We start from the raw sequence: 17552 nt of genomic DNA, 5'->3' as shown, positions 1-17552 counted from the left end.
TAGTCACTTATATAACAATATAATTGTTGAATTTGGGTTCAAGATGGCAGATTAGGCAATTGAATTTCCTTCCTATCCTTTCCAAGATTCCACTGAACTAAAGCATTAAAAAGTACATAAAGAGAGTAAATATGTAATAGCAAAGAGACTTAAGGATGAGTGGGTACCCATAAGTGACATACTTTCGCTAACTTCTAGAATAAAGGAGAAGACAGATGGATAAAGCAAGCAGAGAAAGCCTCAGCCTTAAAAATTATAAAAGGAAGCTTCTATAAACTTAAAAGCCAATTTTCCTAACAGAATACTAACTGAGTCCTGGACTCAGAGTCAGAAAGCATGGCAGAGCAGGAAGTAAGAAGTGGGCTGAAACTGGGGTATTAGTTGAACATCTACACAAGGCACATCTGTAGTCATCACAATTCTCCTCCCCAATCAGCACTGAACTTCAGTCAAAACACCAAAGGGCTTAAAATTTCCAAGACTAAAAACAGTCTCTGAGAAAGTGGACTACAAATACAAAAAGAAAAAGAATGTTAGATAAAAGGTAAGAGGGACAGAACACAAATTTATGATTAAAGTACTTAACTAATATAGTCCCAGGAAGAAACAATGGAGGAAAACTGGGGGGGGGGGGAATATAATTATCAAAGATATAAGAGAATTTTCTAGCACTGAAGAAAGAAAATCTTTAGATTCAAAAGATCCACTGAATAAGTATAAGAAAACAAATTCTGAGGAAAATTTTTTTCAACTTTGAATTCTATATTCAACTAGCCTATTTTCAAGCTTCAAAGAAAAATAAAGACACTTTTTGATATATAAGCATCCAGAAATTTTATCTCACATATGCTTTTTTTTCAAAAAGTTACTTAAGGATATGTCTCCAAAAAAACAAGGGAATATATAAAGAAATCAGATCCAGAAACCCCAGGTCCAGCCAAGGGGAGCAGTCAAAAGAAGTCTTAGGATGATGGCAGCACGTTAACACATCCAGCTTAAGATAGGAGGACAGAAGATTCTACCAAGTATCCTAAGGAAAGAAAAGAGTTTGATAGAAGAGAAAGTATAATTTAAATGGGGAGTGAAAAGCAAATTAAATAAATTATAAATAAAAAGAAAGGTAAGTTAAAAATTCAGTATATGTACCAACAAGTAATCTTCCAAATATGAAACAAAGTAAGGCAAGAATTAAAGCAACTGATGGCATTCAAGAAAAAATATTTCATTTATAATTATTACAAGGAAAGGTTTTCCTCTTGTGACCCAGGTACTTCTTCTTATATCCACTTAGGACTTTAGAGAAGGAAAATTTAACACCCTAGCCGAACCAACATTAAACAATAGCCATAATCACACAAACACTGTTCATTGCTTTTCAACTTTTCTATTTATTCCACAAAGAATGGAATACTTGATTGTGATTGTAGGATGGAGCATGTTGCTACCAGTCTTAATAATGCAAAAATACAAGTGAAGCTGACAGAAAATGGTATGTGAAAGGAAAAAGAGAGAAGAACGAACCAGTAGGAATAACAATAATTTCTTCTTAAAATTTGGGAGTCAAGAAATACTAAAGGGAATTGGTGAAGCAAGAAATAATGTTTAAGGATATGATTTAAAGTAGCAAAGACAAAGCAAGAACTAAATGTTATATAAATATCATCTATTTGGGGAAGGAAAGGTGGTGCAAATGAGCCAGATCCTCATCTTTTGTTTCAAAGAGCTAATAGATATTGCCAAAAATGTATGACTCCTGAAACAGAAACAGAAATATGTTATCTAGTCTTTTGAAAGGACGCACCAAAAGAAATGGTAAACAGTTTAAAGAGATTGACTCTTGGGATTGGGACTTACTGAGAAGGGAGAGAATTGATGGCAGACTGACATATTTGCATTACATATTGCCACATGTATAGATTTGATACATATAACGAAAAATTTCTAAGTGAATATAATGTTACATTCCAAAGACAGAGAGGTATATATTTGAGAGTAGAACTCACTCTCTGGAAAGTAACTCATCTCTGTATCCCCCTTTTCCTTAGTCACCCTGTACACCATCCAGCCCCATAGCTCTTCAGGGTCTGCTCTCAGTTCTCTTTCTTCTTTGACCCAGAAATCACTTCTAATTGGGAAACCTGTAATGTCACTGTGACTTCCCTGACTTCTTCAGTAGATTGTGAATACGAATGTGATAGAACAACACAAGCAGTTTTTAAAGAGGCAGAAAGTCTTAGTACTTTAAGCACTGAAAGGAGAATATTCTCTCACTTATTTTGAACTTTTTCGAATGCAAGCAACAGAAACCAAGTTCAAACTAGTCAATAAGACAATATAGATAGATATAGATACATATTTGACTCCAGAACTCTAAGGAATAGTTAAGTGACCAAATTGCAGGAGTAGGGGTACAGTACAGTAGGCTTCAAAAGTATGCAGCCAGGAACTTAAGCAATGCTAGGATTCCCAATCTCCATCATCGTCTGATTTTTCGCTCATGCCAATTTTATCTAGTGAGATAAAGTAACTTCAGCATCAAAGACCAGAGTCTTCCACATATGATGCAAGTGTGGCAGCAGGCAGCCAGCAATCCCCACAGCACCCCACTTTGCCATCTGAGAGACATTTCCTCAGGTCAAGTTAAAAAAAAAAAATTAGGGAAGAATTCTAAATGGCCCACCTTGGGTCAGGTACTCAACTCTGGATCAGGACAGACTATCATTGGACAGGTTATGTGTCATGTTCCCTCACCCCTACTGACAAAATAACTGTTGTCAGGGGCTCAGGACCATGTAAAAACAAACTCTAGTTAAAATAGGGGGAAAATAAACTCTTGAAAGAAGAGAAATACTCCCCCAGTAATTGGGATTGAGAAACAGCCATACTAGATAGATAAAACAGTCAGTATCTGCTATTTAGGAAATTAAACTATTTCATCGAAATTATCTTGTACATGATAATTGTGAGGAAAAAATCAGTTTCACAGCATTTGGGCTTTACAATAGTAAAGAGTAACAATAGTTAAAGTATTAATTCAACTTCATCTCTCAAAAAAGCCCACAAATGAGAGAATTATTTATAGCCTTAAGGATTAACTAACTTTTTCCCACTCCCCCTCTGAAATAATTCATTTGAATATCCGCAAAGCTGGCAAAACTTTGTCCTTTGGATGTATATATATTTAAAACAACTAAAACACAGTGGGATGTGTGTGTGAGGATAAATAAGAAGGCAATCAAGCTAAAGGTATTGATTTAAAAACAATGTTTTAGGTTTCAAAAATAAAATAAATGACTGTAAGTTATACAACTAATTATCCTGTGTGACTATAGAAACAATTCCATAGAAGGGATACCAAAAAACAAAAACCAAAACAAAACAAAAACATGTTTGGAGCAAGAGAAGTATTTTTTAAAAATCTACTAGCCACCTAGAATGACAAGTTGTCTTCTCTGTCTGACTTACTTCGCTGAACATAATACCCTCTAGGTTCTATCCATGTTGCAAAGGCAAGATCTCATTCTTTTTTTATGGCTGAGCAATATTCCATTGTATATGTATACACCACATCTCCTTTATCCATCCACGTATCAAAAGACATTTGGGTTGCTTCCATGTCTTGGTTATTTAAATAACGCTGCAATAAACATAGGGGTGCATATATCTTTTTTGAATTAGTGTTTTCATTTTCCCTGGGTAAATAGCCAGTAATGGCATTATTGGGTTATATGGGGTTTCTATTTTTAATTTTTTGAGGACCTCTGTACTGTTATCTGAAGTGCACCAGTTTGCATTCCCACCAAAAGTGCACAAGGGTTCCTTTTTCTCCACAGCCTCCATACTAAGGACTCTCCACAACACGTCATTTCTTGTCTTTTTGATTTTAGCCATTCTTACAGGGGTGAGGGGACATCTCATTGGTTTGGATTTGCACTTCCCTGATGATTAGTAACATTGAGCATCTTTTCATGTATCAGCTGGGCATCCATATGTCTTCTTCAGAAAAATGTCTATTCATGTTCTCTGTCCATTTTTTAATTAGATTACTTGGGTTTTCCTGGTGTGAAGTTGAAACAATTCTTTATATATTTTGGATATTAACTTCTTATTGGATACATTATTTGTAAATATCTTCTCCCATCCAGTAGGTCGCCCTTTTATTTTGTTGGTAGTTTCCTTTGCTGTACAGAAGCTTTTTATTTGGGTGTAATCCCAATAATTTAATTTTGTCTTTGTTTCCCTTGTCTGAGGAGACATATTTAGAAAAATGTATCTATAGCCAATGTCAAAAAGATTACTGACTGTTTTCTTCTAAGATTTTATGGTTTTAAGACTCACTTTAGGGTCTTTAATCTATTGTGAGTTTATTTCTGGGTACAGTGTAAGAAAGTGGTCCAGTTTCTTTTGCATATAGCTGTCCAATTTTCCAGCACCATTCAATGAAGAGATTATGAAAAATATTGAAATGTTAGCAGCAGTTTTTAAAAAGCTGTGCTTCTGATTAGTCTCTATTGTCCTTAATATGAAAAAGAAGAAACTAGTATATTCCCACTTCTTCCAATTCCTCCCCCTATATCACCAAATTTTATTAATTATTCATTTTACTATATCATAGGTTATAACATTTACATTTTATTCTCCAATCAATATTCCCAAGACTTTTTCAGTTATTCTTTCTTATTTTTCAAACCTTAAGAGCAGTCCTTTTCACTATGGTTTCTTTATTCATGAGTTTTAATTTTGATCTATGTTTGATTGGCTGCAATTACCCAATATTTTTTCAAGAAAGACTCATGAGTGTTTTGTTCCCTGAGTTCTTGCATATTAAGAATGCTTTAACTTTAAGCTTGAAGGATAAGATGGTTGGGTATAAAATTCCTTGATAATATTTTATTTCCTTCACAAATTTATAGATATTGCCCACTCCCTTCTGGCATTGGCCATTACTGTCAAAAGACTGAAGCTAGCCTAATATCATGTTGTATGCATTTTTGTTTTATAATTTTTCCTCTCTTGACAGAAAAGATTCTCTTTACCCCTGAAGTTTTTTAGGATATATTTTTGTGCAGATAGTTCTATAACAACTGTTCTCTAGGACAGAATAAATCCTGTTTATCTATGTACCCAGGTATTTATCTCAGGAAACTTATCCACTATTATATTATTTTATATATTATTTTATATATTTTAAATATATAAATATATTTTATATATTACATATTATATATATTTTATATATTAAATTTTTTTCTGTCCCATTTTTTATAGTCTCTACTTCAATAACTAGAGTTGTATTTTCAGTCATGTTTACTCATTTTTTTTCATATGGCTTTATCCTTGCAGTGTTTTTACTTTCTCATCCATTTCTTTCCTGAACACTGCAAGTTCTCTTTTCACATCACCAGTTTTTATTTTTTCTATGAGCTCTTTTCAAAGAGAAATCAGTGGCTTGCATTTTCTTAAGGCTGAAATTTTTGCCTTTTCCTATTTAATTATTCCTGCAGTATGTTTTTCATTTGCCCTCCAATCATGTTATTTTTCTCTCTTATTCTGTAGTTTATGTATGTAGGTCCATGCTAGTTCTTCTGTGATTATTACTCATCTTAAAATGTAGCTGGCTATTTATGGAAGAATGTGTGAAGGCATGAAAAGAGAGTTAAGTCAAAGCAGACTCAAACTGCTGGGATATGTGTCTCAAACACTCCTCTTAACAAGTCTGTTACTGCCTGGGGAAAATGGTGTGGCTAGGGATAAGCCAAGGGAATTCTTACTGCAACTGAACACACTTTGCAAAAAAAAAAAAAAAAAAAAATAGCACCTTTTCAGCAGTATTTTAAGGAATATGTTAATGTGATGCCTATAATGAAAAGATATTAGGGTTGGTCTGCTCGTTGCACAATTAAAGTGTCCATGTTCAGACTCTGCTGGCTCCTTAAACTATAAAGCATCCCCTTTACCACAACTTGCACCATCTCTCCTTCACCTATAGCACCACCTCTTTAGGACAGATGATTTTAAAATAAAGAATAAGATGGTTTGTTGACATGTTGGCTCCTAAATACCAACTTGAAGTTCTGTGATATTAAACTAAATTTCTACAGAGCTATTTCCCTCTTTTTTCTTGGCCCACCCACATCCTAATATTTCATCTCCAGTGAAAAATGATCCTTAGATATGATTCTTTCAGATCAAAGACACTTAGTTTTAGGGAAATATAGGATCTGCTCCAGGTTCAAGATGGCATTCATGGATTCTCAGCCTCCTCACCATCTCCCATTCAGACCACACTAGGTAGGTATGCTTATTTACACAAGAGGTCAGATGTAGCTGACACTTTATTTCTTTTATATGGAGTGTTTCTTTTTCTGGTAACATTCTTATAATTTTAATTGGTAGATTTTGAGGGAAAGAAATTTTAAAAATGCCTTAACTTAGTCATTTTTAACCATGACTCTTAGATAATCTTTCTTAAATCAAAAGTAAATGAAACCCTAGCCCACTGGTTACGGAATTAAGATAGAATTTGGTCATCGGTAAACAACGAAGACATTAGAATGATGATCATTAAATGAAAAATGGAAAAAAGTCAATGTCTGTGAGCATTACCAGGATAAAGAAGATTTTAAATAAGTAGCATATTTATGTTACAATGTCTTTTAATCTCAGGAATGATATGGTGGGAAAAAAAAAACAATCTTCAAAAGTAGTGAGTATAACTTAGACTCTTGGCTTAGCTTTTTAAATAACAAATAGATCTTCAGCAATATTCTGAAGGGACCTTGGATAGCCTGCATAAAAAGCATGAGGGGTTTCAACTACAGTTTCATATCATTTCCATCAAATAGGAGAGGGAGTTGCCCCATCATAGCTTAAAACCTTGTTTACATCATTTTATCAGGCATCTTTTTCTAAAATAGATGAATTTCATCTACACTGAAGGTCTACTGAAGCAAATAACCCTCTTCATGATAATCACAGCAAAGGTAATAGGGAACTCTCCTCAGCAGTTACAGTTCCATCTTCAATGGACTGACCATTCACTTTGATGTTGTGCAGATTGGAATACGTTCCATCGGGGGCTTGATGAAAGTTTCATCAGTGGTACATTATGTTTAGCTTTTAGGTTCTCAAATTCTTAACCTTCCACTAAATTTACATTAAGCTAATATGCACTTAGTATTTACTTTGATCTTCTAGCCACACACTCGAAATATTTGCCATCAATCACATTTTTTCATCTCTTATTAGTGGAATATACACATGCTGTACTTTTCACATTATGGCTGACTCACTCTGTATTTCAGAATTTTCTTGCTGTCAAATGACTAATTCACAATGAATTACAGTTATTGTCTTATTCCTTCCCACTTTTTAATTATCTCAACTCTGCATCATAACCTATACCTTTCCTGACTAGAATTTGCAACATTGCTGCTCCTGTTATGTTAGGACTAATAATAGTCATAAAACTCCTCAAAACTAAACAAGAACACTCAACATGTAAGCATTCACAAATGACAACAGTTGAGAATAAGTTCGCTGCTTGTAGCCAATACCGCACCCTTGGTTTAGGATAGTGTGCTCTAGTACCCAGCTTCCTTGTACCTCTTTGAGACTTGAAATGTAAATGTAGTAATGCTGCTAAATGACTAGCTAAATTTGAAACGCTGCTTTTCTGGGTTAGTGATCCTGATTAGAAATATGGGCAAATAATGTTGAGTATACCCAGCTTTTGCATTGCAAGATTCGGCTAAAAGAAATGGAGATGGTTGGCATTACAAGGATCCTCTTTGTATCTCAATTTTCACATCAGGAAAATGCTGACCGCCTACTCTGAGAACACAAAACTCATTTTAATGACTACTAAATTCTCTTCCATATGGTAGCATTTTCACCTTTAAAAGTTTAAAGCTTTGCTGCTTAATGCTGTTAAAGTTAGGCAGTGGATTGTTATATTTTTACTTCTAGCCACATAAATGTGAAGGTTACCCATGGGAACCAAACGAAATCCTGTTGGCATCACTGACATTTAGATGGAAAGCCTACACTATTCATTCACTTCCAATTTGCTGAACTATTACATGCATAGATTTAAAACAGATACTTCCCACTTTTCCCCTTCTTAGCTTGGCACCTTATACAGGGCATAAAGGCACATAATCAAATATTTTTATGATAAGAAAGAGGTCATTATTTGATATTTATGGCTACCATGCAATAAGATGGCATTAAAATCTAATTCTCTGCTTGGGCTCAAATTTGTTTTCAGCTGTCCTAAATACAAGGCCAAACTGTTAGCTAAGAATATCACCAGCACTTATCCGCAAGGTCCTTAAAAATCCCACAGAACTGCCTTAGGTTCCCCTGATGCCAGTGAGGGGCTGGCTGGGCAGGCTGAGGGGTAGCTCTCATTAGCAGTTTTATGTTCCCAGAAGGGCTCGTCCATGTTCATTGTGCTGTAGGTGGAAGAAGTCAGTCCCAGCTTGAACCAGGATAAGTGTAGCCAATATTCTCTGCCTCTGATTGGGCCTGAGGGCAGGAGTGGGACACAGGGACTCCAGCAGCATTTCAGCTAGGTTTGGAGAAAGCCAGCACCAGGATCATCAGAGAGTGCCAACAAACTCAGATGCTCTGGCAACACCCTCAGCTCTTCCTGGCCCTCTGGGTTGTCACCTGCCCAGGTGACAGAATTTAGGCAGAGCTCAAACAAGGTCTATCCCAGCAGGCCATGGATGAGGCCAGTAACCTTTGTATTCAATTACCATCCAGTTCTCCTGGACTTGAACTCTACTGTGTCACAACTGTTCTTAAAGCTGTACAGGATGATTTACTGCCATGCCAATCAGGCGTGCCTGCCATGTTCTGTGAATCTTGAGATTTGTGCCCGTCCATCCCCAATACCTCCTCTGCCTACCCTGAGATCAGGGGATGCCCACAGCCTGCACAGGGTGCAGCCAAATGTGTGAGCTTAGTGTTGGTGTGATGGAGGGGCTGCCAGGTTGGCCTCGTGGTCTCTCTCGAGGGCCATGCCTGAGCTGAGGTTGTAAAGCTGCAGGACCCTTTTTAATAAATAGAGAATTAATAACGACAAAAACACAAATCCCACAGAACTAGTTTCTGATGGATCCATCACAGCCATTAAAGGTGAAAAGGCACAAATCATGATTTCCATTTATTCCTTCTCAAATACACACTTTTCCAAATGGAATTCTATAGTTTTCCCAGAAGGAAAAAAAATGTGATCTTTGGTATGATTGCTGTTATTCAGGATATCATTGAAATACATTTAACTAGGCATCTACTGTTTGGGGAATTTGCAGTGATTGAGTTCCAGTTCATTACTCTCAGGGCTGTGATGCTATTGCCAGGGCCTCAAAATCAGTGAGATGACCTAAACCCAGGTCAGAGAGGCTACAATAGCACAAAGGCAATTATGCTGCAAGAAAAATGTTGTCCACTAATCAGCTGGCAATCAATTACTAAGAAGAGAAGATAACCCTCTCCCCACTCAAGCTCTTCAGTATTAATAGTACCGTCGTGTAATTACTTTCGGCTTGGGCAGGTGCGTGAAAGGACAGACTCTATAGCACACTGCATCGAAGATTAATGAGTTCTGTCAATTTGCCCAGCAGACATCTGATTCTCCAGCTTTCTGTAGCTACTGGTTTTACACTTGCCTCAGGGTTTTTCCCCCTGAAAAAATTAGCTAGTAATTTAAATACATTCAATAAGCATACATCTTTAAGGAAAGAAAAAAAATCCTAATTTTACAATGAGATATGAACCAAAAAGACTCTTCATCTGAATATTAACATAGCAAGTGGTTCATAATGGCAGTATTCTTTTAGTCACACTTTATTTTTAGTTATCACAATTAGTGATGTATAGGATTCAGAGGCTACATAAAGCCCCCAAAGTGGGATCATGTAAACTCAGCATCCTTGATAGTCCCCTTCTCCTTGCTGGCCTAGGAGCTATAAAGGAAAAAACTGTGAGAGCTCCAGTAAATAATGGAACTATTTTAAAGCTTCCTACAATACAAATGGCTTGACTAAAGAGGGAAATTTTAGACCGCTGATTTTCTGGGTAAAAGCCATTGAGACTCCCCCCACCAAGCCCCCCCCCCCCCCGCAAAGGAAAATGCAGCACTGGCCCAGAGAACTTGGTCACCCAAGCCCATACATTTGTGTCAGAACAGGAATTGCCTATAAACTGAAATGAATATCAGGAAATGTGCTGTTGCTCTAAATTGATATTTTATAACCCAACTACTGTAAAATCTCATAATCTTTAAATACACGAAGTCAATGCACTAAATGGCTATTTTATGATGCTACCTAACGCCTCCGATTTGTTTCTCATGAGGACCTAAGTCTTCCTAGTTCATGGCTCTCCTTCGATTGCTCTTTCAATGACGGTGTGAATAAAAGGAGAAGAAAAATCTGACTCAACAACATTATCCGTTCCTCTACCTTTCTACCTCCATTTAATGTTACAATGAGCTACCCATGAAATTTTTTTCCAGACTACATTTATTGGATATTAGATTTTGCTAATTAATCCTTTATATTAATTTCTTTCAAAGCAATGTTATCAATTGTTTCCAGTAAAAGGGAAAGAAAGAAAGAAAGAAAGAAAGAAAGAAAGAAAGAAAGAAAGAAAGAAAGAGAAAGAAAGAAAAAGAAAAGAAGGAAAGCCCAGCCATAACTTGATTTTCACGTAAATGATATTAAACCTACCTAAATGCTATCTATGGTCATGTTTATCACTGACCCATGTCATTGGTTGGTGTAACGTAAATTATTATTTTTTACAGTAAGAAGCAATAGAGTAGGAAATACTTTTGATATGGAGAAACTATTCCTAAGAAGATAACGGTACCTGTGCTTCCTTGAAAAACAAAGTCTCATGCCTCTAAAGCTACTAATCTTCAAGGTTGGAAATATTTTGAAACCCACATCAAAGAATCTTCATCAAAAAGAGATGAGCGACACATTGTCAAAGCCATGACCTCATACGAGTCAACAAGAACTAACACCAGCTCACCTCCATGATAAAAAGATCTTACCTGTTTGAATTTTCCTCCTTAAAATATTTTTACCTAAGTGGATACTTTTTTATTCATCCAGGAGTTACAAAAGAAATCATTTTCCTCAAATATCTGTTACCTTCCGATGAAGTCCCTTAGTAGCCCTACGAGTGGCTCAATTATGAATATCCGGCCCAGAGGTGAGAGCTATTCTGTCTGCAGACATAATTGTGGAAGCCCAACCCTGACAAGCCAGGCCACTATCTCTGGTGCCATAAGGGGTGTCAAAGACAACTAATTTCAACCACGTGCATTCAAATATATTCACATGTATGTATATTTAATTAGTACTTAAATATCACGCTGTGGGGACCTGGGTGGTGCAGTTGGCTAAGCATCTGACTCTTGGTTTCAGTTCAGATAGCCATCTCAGGGTCTTGAGATGGAGCCCTGCATCGGGCTCCGTGCTCAGCTCAGAGTCTGCTGAAGAGTCTCTCTCCCTTTCCCCCTGCCCTCTCCTCTCTAAAAATAAATAAATAAATCCTAAATAAATGAATAAATATCACTCTGACTACTAATCTTGATCATTAGCTGAATACTTTGAAGGCCAACATTTAAGATGTATTTGGATGTTCTACCCAAAAAGGAGTATCTAAATAGTGTGAACTGAACAGATAGGCAAAGAAAATAGGCAATACTATAGGCAGTAAAAGCACTGTGGAAACATAGTTTCATTAATTTCTCAATATCATTGCTCTATGATTGGATGTGTTAGTGAATAATCCTAACCGGCGTATTACTATTATTGGATGAAAAAAAAAATAACACTTAGTAGAGATATAAAATGTCTGGACCCCTGTCAGCCCCAACTACACAGAACAAAAGAAAAACTGAATTTGATTTCAATATATCTTTAAGACGGAAGAAATAAGAAAACTGAAGGGGCTACAGCAGAAGAGAGGTCATAGGAGAACAGGGTAATTTTCCATCTCTGACCTTGATCAGTCCTGGAGTGTGTTTTCATCTAGATGAAGCATGCTTCTCAGGTAAGAGATGCCCTTACCTGGAAAGGGCCATTATGACAGCCAAGTCAGAATTTCCACCAGTGCACACCCTGCAGGTGGCTATGTAGAGAGGTACGCTTACACACCTGCTTGCCTATAGAGGGAAGTGCAGGTCCACTTAGATGGAGGGGCGTTTCCTGCAGACCCCAAAGCTACCAGATTCTTTCATCCAGGAAACAAATTTTATTAGCATGCCCTGAAATACAAGGGCTGCAAGAAACAAATACCATCTCTCTGTGTTTCCCTCTGTGTGAAACCTGTCACCTTTCCTAAGCCCCTGTACAGAAATTACCGAGGACACATGAGGGGATAAATCCCAAAAGCAGGACACATAGACAATTTAGGCCCTCAAACAATTTTTTTTTCCTAGCCTACCGTCTCGAGAAACACCTTCATCAGGTACTCCAAATATGAAACCATGAAACTTTGTAAAATACAATTTTACATTTTAAATTCAAAGTCAAGTCTAAAAACTTTTTTCAGCTATTATAATACTAAAAAAAAATAATAGTTGATATTTAGTGCTTACTAAAGTTAGGCACATGCTAAGGGCTTAACATGTTAACACTTTCAAGCCTCGTAACAACTCCATAAGGCAGGTACAATTATTATCCCCTTTTTACAGATGAGGAAACTAAGGCACAAAGAGGTTCAGTAATTTGCCCAAGATCAAATGGCAAGATAAGGGGTTTATCTGGGATTCAAATTCAAGGAACTTCCCTCAGAGTCTATGCTTTTTACCACTGCATTATGCATAGAATTTTTTAAATATCATACTACCAAATTAGGACAAAAACAACAGAAAGTTTTTTGGTTTTTTGGGGTTTTTTTATAATTTTTATTTTGTTATATTAGTCACCATACAGTACAACCCCAGTTTTTGATGCAATGTTCCATGACTCATTATTTGAACAGAAAGTTTTTTAAATTGTATGAAATAATAGACTCAATAATGAGCATGACATATAATTGAGCAATATTGTGATAGAGCTATTTAATCAACCTAACATATCAAAACACCCCACTTGCAAGCCCAAGGCTGAGTCAATTAAATTCCTGAATTCAGGGGCGCCTGGGTGGCACAGCGGTTAAGCCTCTGCCTTCGGCTCAGGGCGTGATCCCGGTGTTATGGGATCGAGCCCCACATCAGGCTCCTCCGCTATGAGCCTGCTTCTTCCTCCCCCACTCCCCCTGCTTGTGTTCCCTCTCTCGCTGGCTGTCTCTATCTCTGTCGAATAAATAAACAAAATCTTTAAAAAAAAAAAAAAATTCCTGAATTCATCAAAGTTTGTTTTCAGTGCTCCTCACCCTAAATGTCCATTTTTCATCCAACTAATTTTTGTGGTGGGCTGGCACTGTACTAACTGCATCATTGGATTTCATCTATAAGACACAAAATTACCTGACTTTTTCTGGTCAGAGTGTCTATGAGGACTGGCTTGGACTGAAGGACTTTCTTAGAGGACCTACAAAAGACTGCAAGAAGTCGTCAACCACCTCCAGTTACCCAACACTGTCTACACCTTCTTCCTCTAATGCCCCCGGCATGGTAGGCTTTCAATTGTCCCAAGACACATTGGCAACAGTGTAGGTAGCTTCCTTGCTGATATCATTTCCAAAGCAGGTTCAACGACACATAACAGAAAACTGAACTTAGGATGGCAAATAGAGACCTGTTTGTTTGTTTTCACACAATAAGAGGTCAGAACGCTGAAAATCCTGGGCTGGTGTGTCAGTGTCACAGTGGCATTGGTACAATGCCTTGCATCTCAGCTTTGCCACATGCTTGGGGTACAGACTCAGTCTGTGTAGTCTCAGACACTATGATGCTGGCACGGACAGGAGGAAGGGGGAAGGGCAAGGTGAAAGGCACATGCCAGATGAGCCTGGCTCTCACCCAAGGAACCTCCCTGAGTGTCCAATGCTGACATTTCTATGTATATCTCACTGTACCAAACTGCATCATGTTGCCACCCCCAAACAAAAAAGGAAGCAAATGAGTTTTTGAGCTGGGCACTTTGTTATCTGGAAAAATAATCGGGATTATGACAGTAATAATAGAATAGGATTGAGTTGTCAACTCTCAGCCTGCTACACTCACATTAGTCATGCATGGGAGAATCCTCACACTGCTTGCGATATCTTGCCTCTGCTTAACCAATTTCATAATTTGGAATCTGTTGACTGCAATGCTGATATATAAGGACACTTTTGGTTATAAGTAAAAAAAAATCAGTTCAAGTATAAAAAACTTAGCCTAAGTGTAAAAAGAAATTTAATAAGTTCACATAAATTAAAAGTCTGGAGTATACTGGCTTCAAGTATAGCTAAATCCAGGAGCTGAAACAGTGTCATCTACCTCCTTTTCCTTCTTTTCCTCTTTTTCCTCTTCCTCTTCTCTTAGACAAGCTTCTATGTAGCAGAGAAAATAAAATGGCTGCTGGCCATCCACATTCTATAAAGAGTATTTCCCGTGGAAAGAGTGGTTATGAATGATATTGAGGCTCCAAAGATGAATGATAAATTATCTTACTTTTAAGGAGTTCACAAGTCTAGTGGAAATGCTTTATTTTTTTGAGTGAATCAAGTCATGTAAGTAAAGTATTATACTCCCACTAAATTGAAATAATTTTAAAATACATTGTTCATTTCTAGAACATACTTGCATCCATCACTGTTAAATAAATATCCCATCAACTCTAAGACCATAAGACTGAGCATCATATTCCAAAAGGTATTCCAAAAAGCAGAGGCTCTGGCATGTTACATAGAAAAGGGGTTCCATGCCAAATGAGTGTCAGAAACCATGCAGACTGCATCCTATTCTTACAGTTTTAAAATGTTCATTAACATATTAAGAACTCCAGTAGGTCCTAAAGTTAGGAAACCCATATAATTTTATATAACCCAGCATTGTCTAAATTTTACCATGCAAGAGTTTTTGGAGTTGAATGAACAGAATGAACAAAAACCAGCCCTACAAAGCCGGCCCTGGATTTGAAAGAAATTGTGAGAGGCAGGAAAGAAATGAGAATTACAATTTACACTTTATAATGTGTCACATGATCTGCCTCTTACCTGTAAAGACATAATTCCATATTCATGCCATAATACAAGTCATAACTATAGCAAAGGTAAGCAGGGACCAAAGCAGTGAAAAGATGAGAGAATGGTTCACTTTGGTATTTACTGGGAGATTGAGTTATTTCTTTTAGAAGCAGCTCTGTCTTCCAACAGGAATCTAAGTGCATTTTGACAGGAGGTTGCTGAATGGTTCATGTTGTTTACGATACAGTGTTTCAGTTACTTAATTATACACTGAAGTACCTAGAAATGAAATATCTCTTTTATGTACAACACACCTAATAGAGCATTGTCTAGGTTGAAACTACACAGCTCTCTTTGTATTCAGGCATGTCGTTCAGTGGCTTATACATTAATAGGCTGTGTACTTGATGTTGACAATAACTATAAGCCTTCAGCAAAAACTAAACTGGTCTAGTGACCCTCTCTTGGCACACGTCCTGCTTCCCTACATTCACACCATCGTGCAAGCTATTCCTCGTATGTGAATGCCTAAATCTGAGGCTGATGAAACTCCATCCAATTCCAATCCTATCTCTTCTATGAAGTCATCTCTGAAGTAATAATAATAGTTAATATTTACCAGGAATTTACCATCACGGTAAGTGCTTAGCACACCTACTTTGATTTTGATCCCCATATACCTTAAAGCCCTATGGGGTCAGTGTAATAATTATCCCCATTTTATAGGAGTTCTAGACATCATGTTCTGATCACTTCCCAAGAATCATTTTGGAAATTTTCCATTGATGCATGGCTCTATAGATAGAACAGGAACTGTCCCCATCCCTTGACCACTTTGACACAGCACTAGCTATAGGTGTTTTGTGTCAGATTCAAACATAAAAGGTTATACAGAATGTGTGAACTAAGGCTGGCTATTGAGGGACATGGTAGGTTGTTGAAATCAAGTAAACACGAGCTTACTGGGGCACATGGACCTTGAAAATCATCATCACCTAATTACTCTCTAAGCTGGCCAGTCTGGATCAGATGCCATATATATATATATGGTCTGTTACATCAAAAGAAAGATGCAGGAATCCATTCACTGAAACTGATATTGTGCCTTTAAAAAGTATTTGATTTCAGCATTTAAAATACTGTGCTCCACTGGTTTAATTTTTATAAATGTTCCCTCTCTTATAGATCTTCTCAATAGCCACATCAGAGGAAAGTGAAGCAAGAATAAGCTCCTCATTCAGGCACTCAGTACACTCCTGCTTGATTGGAATGGATATTGTACATAATATGTCCCTACAGATGTTTCCTCCAGTGGGGCACATTGAATTTCATTTAAATGCCAAGGCACAAAATCTAAAACAATGTGACTTTAACAAAAAATCTGATGAGGAATTTGATGAGAAAATGGCAAGAATTCCTGTGGCATTTGGGTAACAATTTCAAGCCTTCATTTTAATAGAATAAACAGGATCATATTTCATTCAAATCTGGCAATGAGATGAGCTTTGGGTATTACATTGATATAAACCAATAAAGAATTTGCAAATTTGAAGCACTAATTAACAGACACAATATTAAATGAAAAAAGTTTGCTCCAGGGGCAAATATATTTTGAAGACTTTAAACTTTTATTAAAAGACATTTTTTGAATCACTTCTTTTGTAGTTTACTCTTCTGCTGGTTTTTACAAAATATGGGAATATTGTGATATTTTCAAACTGACACATTCAGCACAGTATCTGATACCCTTTTTTACCATTTTGAGGCAATACATCAATGTCATAGTGTTTTGAAACGTACAGAAAAATAAGCCAAAACATGAGCCCAAATATCACAGAATAATCAGAGCAGGCTTCATTTAAGATACTTCATCAGTGGTTAGAGTCCAACAAACTGTAGTCTGGTGTTCAAGTTGACCCTAATAGATACATCCCATAACAATTATTAGAGCCATTCCTAGCATATATCAAATTAGGCCAACTACCACCAAGGGTAAGGGTGGATACTCAGAAAGGCAATCATAATGGCAGGAGGATATGGCTCCACCATCTTGGATTGGAAGAGACTTGAGATTTTTTTAATATAATCAGATAATTCACTTAATTCCACCACTCCTATGTCAAGGGCATCCACCCAAACATCATGTGAATGCTTTTGTGACTTCTTGTCCCCACAGATGTTTCTGGGATGCTAATTTGAACCCTAATTCACCTAGATAAAAATGTGAAGGAAGGTGGAGGGATAGGTGTGAGAAAATACAGTGGACTGAGGTCTTGCAAGCAGATAATAACGCTTCTTAAATAAACAACCTATTAATTTTCAACTCCATGCAAAAATTATTTCATGACAGTTCTAAAGGAAAAACTCTCTGAAGCCTGTAGCACACAAATACACTACAGAATGTTCTTCAC

Source organism: Ursus arctos, unplaced genomic scaffold, assembly GCF_023065955.2.
Source record: "Ursus arctos isolate Adak ecotype North America unplaced genomic scaffold, UrsArc2.0 scaffold_12, whole genome shotgun sequence".
Lineage (NCBI taxonomy): Eukaryota > Metazoa > Chordata > Mammalia > Carnivora > Ursidae > Ursus > Ursus arctos.
Note: the sequence above shows the minus strand (reverse complement) of the source record.